The following is a 5,000-nucleotide window of genomic DNA, read 5'->3' as shown; positions in this document are numbered from 1 at the left end:
AAGATATCGAAACAGGAAACCTCCATCACAAGAGACTCCTGTTATGGCCTTCAAAAAGTGTGTTTTTATTTTTATTTTTCATTACTTTTTTATTTTGAATATGTTCAGTTCAAAACCACTTGAAGCTTGCCATGATCTGCGATAAAAGGCCTATTCTGTAGCAGCATAGAGTCAGTCTGAGACCTCAACACTTTGTACTCTGGCAAGTGCTAACAAACCTTCACAGAATATGTTCTGGGAAGGAGTTTTTTTTAGCTTGTATTTTTGGTGAAGTCTAAGAGCTTGTCAAAATTTATGTGGCAGAGGCTAACTGGGCTTTACCAGCCCTTATTATTAGTGTTATTATGGTAAGCCATTTAAAAAGCCACACAGAATTTTTTTTTAAATTATACCTCTGAAGGTTTCAGTGCAGGTCAAAACACACCAGAGAAAGAAAGAGATGTTAGAAAGTCATCAGCTATTTACATAGTCAAAACATATTAGTTGATCTTTTAAACTAATCAAGAGTTGGAGGAATTACATTCTCAGAAGGCAATCTATTCTACCAAAAAGCATGCAGCCATAGGTCAATGTGGGTATTCTAGAAATTTATTAGAAAATGTGATGAATTGATTATTTTTATGGCTTTCATACTGACACCAACCTATTTGTTATCTGGTTGCTATTACAGTAAGAGCCATGTAAGGTTAATCATAAGAGGCATATATCAGAACGTTATATTGGATTAAGATTATATATATACATTTTATATATGCTTCTTGAAAACTGAAAAAAATAAAATGTATTGAATATTCTGGTTTTGTTAAGACAATGCAAGGCAAGAAAATTAGGGAAAGTTGCAGGACATCAGTTTTTCAGGTAATTGTTGTGGCTAGCATCTCCTCCAAAATTTTTGTAGGATAGAGGTTTTATCAGTTCTATAATTGATATATTTATATATTGCCATTATATTGGGCCTATAGGCTTTATCTTACTGGAATATACTAGAGGCAAGTTTAGTAGCTTTTACTGGACTGTAGAATTTTTTGAGTCAAGCTAGATATATCAGAGGCTTGCTTACCTTTTAGTTTTAGACTCCATTGCAGATCATAGTAAGTTTCAACTAGATTTGGATAGAATATGAGCTATCTAATTTGAAAGTTAAAGAAGAAAACCTGTATCTTGGGCATGAAAGCCATGGTTTATGTACTTGTTATTTGACATGCCAGTTGGAAGAGAGGAATTTGCCTAGTGGGGTAGGCTGAGAGATAGGGATAGTGGAATGGTTCTCTGTGCCATGTGGCTAGAGGAAAGAGGCAAGATATAACTACCAATTTCCTTTTTTAATTGCAATTTAACTGCTCACCATAGAAAGGTGGCTCACACCATAGAGAGGGGTCAAAACATCACCAAATTATAATTGTTAACCATTCAGAGGTACTGAGTTCCTGGTATCCATGGTTCCAGGGCCTTTCCAGATTATTAATAAATTAGAATATAAAGGTAACATGATAGGGTAAAATACCAGTATTAGATATACAACAGTAGCAAATGAAATTGTTATATTAAATTTAGAGAATTTATTTCCTGAGAGAGAGTTATTGGGCAAAAAATCTAGGTGTGGTCAAGTATTTGCTGTGGCTAATGAAGCACCTTATATATTCTTGCAAAATATATGTTGGACTAGATCATTCTGTGTGAATAAATTGCTACAACTATATTCATGAAGGTTTTTTGATATTTTGATTGCTAACATAGGTTTATCTTTTATTGCTTCTAAATTTTGTTGAATTATTTCAGATAAATTTTTTGGGAAAGACATTGTTTTGTACACATACATGCACATAACTTGCATATACATGCAGATGCAAAAATACACACATCACAAACATGCATGCAGATGCACAAATACACACATCACAAACATACATACAGAGCACTGAGACACGTAACAGAAACACCACAGAAACACCACACAAACACCATACAAACACCATACAAACATCATAGACACATCATGCACACACGTCACACACACACGTCACACATGCACACACACGCACGCACACGTCACACATGCACACACACGCACGCACACACATATCACACACGTCACATATCACACATCACATATCACTCATGTCAGACATATCACATGTATCACACACACACACACACACACACACACACACACACACACACACACACACACACACACACACACACACACACACACACAGGCACACACACAAACACAGGCACACACAACACACAGGCACACACCCACACACACACACACACACACACACACACACACACACACACAACACACAGGCAACACACAGCACACCACAGGCACACACACACCAACACACACAGGCACCACACACCAGGCACAACACAGGACACACACACACACACACCGGCACACACACACCACACACACACACACACACACGACACACACACACACACACAGGCACACACACACACACACAGGCACACACAACACACACACACACACAGGCACACCACAACATCAGGCACACCACAGCACACACTCAGGCACACACACACACACTCAGGCACCGCACCACACACAGCACACACCACAAGCACACACACACAGGCACACCACACACAGACACACACACCCAAGCACACACACACCCAAGCACACACACACACACAACAACACACACACACACACAACACACACACACACACACACACACAACACACACAACACACACACACACACACACACACACACACACACACACACACACACACAGCACACACACACACACAAAGACAACACCACACAACACACACACACACACACACACACACACACACACACCACACCACACCAACACACCACACACAACCACAACACACACCACCACCACACACACACACACCACACACACCACACAACACACACACACACACACACACACACAACAACACCCACACCACACACACCACACCACACACACAACACACACACACACACACACACACACCACACACCACACCACACACACACACCCAAGGGCAATTTAGAGCGGTGGTTTGCTGTTGCCTTCCGCCCGGTGTTTTTATCGAGTCACCTTCTCTATTTACCTGGGTCTGGGACCGGTACTGACTTGGGCTGGCTTACCCACCCAGTGGCTAGGTAGGCAATCGAGGTGAAGTTCCTTGCCCAAGGGAACAACTTGCTGGTCGGTGACTCGAACCCGCAAACTCAGATTGCTGTTATGACAATCTTGAGTCCGATGCTCTAACCACTCGGCCACCGCGGCCTATGCATATCATCATTAATAACGGTATGCTCATGTTTGAGCAGTTGTGGACCTCTCCACCATCCTTCGCCACTCAACTCGATCTTGTGCTTTTTCCACTTGTACCATCTTTTTTGTTTTTTATCAGCCAACTCGCGCTGGCCCAGTGCGAGTTGGCGGGGTTTATACTGATAAACATATTTGTATATCATTAGAAAAAGTGACAGGTGAGGCCAACAGCTGGCCTTGGCTGCCCAGGAGCGCCGTCTGTAAGGTAATGCTTCGGTCTTTCCAGATTTTATTGAGAGCAACTGTGGCGTTTTTGGCAATGGTAATTCTTTTTATCTCCGGTGAATCATATGTATTAGTTAAAACAGCTCCAAGATGAGTGAACTCTTTCACATTTTCCAAAACCACTCCATTGATTGTAACATCTTCATCATCGTTCATTGCCAGTTATCTTTGAATTTCGCTTGCTTCTCTAACTTTATCTAGTAGTTGTTGTAGTTCAATGATACTGCTGGCAATTAAAACTATATCATCGACGTATCTTAGATTTGATATTTTGTATCCTCCAACATTTATAGTTCCTTCCAAATTCTCTAGAGCACCTCTCATAATTGCTTCAGAATATATATTAAAAAGGTGCGGAGACAGAATGCAACCTTGTCGTACTCCTTGTTTGACTTCGAACCATTCTGTTAACCCATAAGTGGTTCTTACAGCAATAACGGTATGCTCATGTTTGAGCCGTCGTGGACCTCTCCACCATCCTTCGCCACTCAACTCGATCTTACTCTTTTCTTTCCACTTATACCATCGACAACCCACAAATATCTTTGATGTTGTCGCTCAGTCTTGTCTTCGGTTTGCCTCTTCCTCTGTTTCCTATCACCAGCCCTGTCAGCAAGTTTTTCTCAATACTTTTACTTCTCATTATATGACCAATAAACTTTAATTTCCTTTTGTTCAAGATGTCCAACAGCCGGTCTTTACAATTTATTTTTCTCAGCACTTCATCATTCGTCTTCTTCTCTGTCCAGCTAATATGCAGTACTCGTCTGTAACACCACATTTCAAAACTATTGATCTTTTTCTTGTCTATCTACTTCAGCACCCAACACTTGGAACCATATGATGCAATTGGGAAAACTAATGAGTTCAATAACCTCAGCTTTGTCCGTAAGGTAATGCTTTGGTCTTTCCAGGTGTTATTGAGAGCAATTGTGGCATTTTTGACAATGCCAATTCTTCTTTTTATCTCCGGTGAATCATCATATGTATTAGTTAACCCAATCGGCATGTTTGGCAAGAATACATGCCATGCCCACTGTAACACAGGTTTATTTATTGTATTCACACACAGATGGCTCTACAAGTGCTTAGTCATCAAGGGGTCACTTATTAGTCCTACCTTTCTCACCTGTTTACCCTTTTCCTTGACTTTTGGAAAGGATCTTTTGCATTATTTCATTGTCTTAAATGTTAACAAGATTTTAATAATACTTTAATAATCATAACATCAATAACAATAATAACAGTATTGATATCAATTGTATTAAAAGGAAAAATGCATTTTCCCGCCAATTCAAGGAATGGGGAAATCAAGATCAGTCAGTAGGGCCTACTGATAGACTCCTTGGAGGCTGAGCACATGTGGAACCATCTGTATGTAACAAAATTCACAAAAACCTACAAGGGACAGAACATAAATCCGGGGTGATTGGGTTAAAT

At 40.3% G+C, this 5,000-nt stretch overlaps 1 protein-coding gene across 1 annotated transcript in view; it reads left to right on the top strand.

Annotated features, from left to right (window-relative positions):
- LOC119596990 overlaps positions 1-5,000 on the top strand; it is a 33,546-nt gene that overhangs the window by 1,052 nt on the left and 27,494 nt on the right. The gene's annotated exons all lie outside the window — the stretch shown is intronic.

Source organism: Penaeus monodon, chromosome 38, assembly GCF_015228065.2.
Source record: "Penaeus monodon isolate SGIC_2016 chromosome 38, NSTDA_Pmon_1, whole genome shotgun sequence".
NCBI lineage: Eukaryota > Metazoa > Arthropoda > Malacostraca > Decapoda > Penaeidae > Penaeus > Penaeus monodon.
Note: the sequence above shows the minus strand (reverse complement) of the source record. Positions and strands in the feature narration are given on the sequence as shown.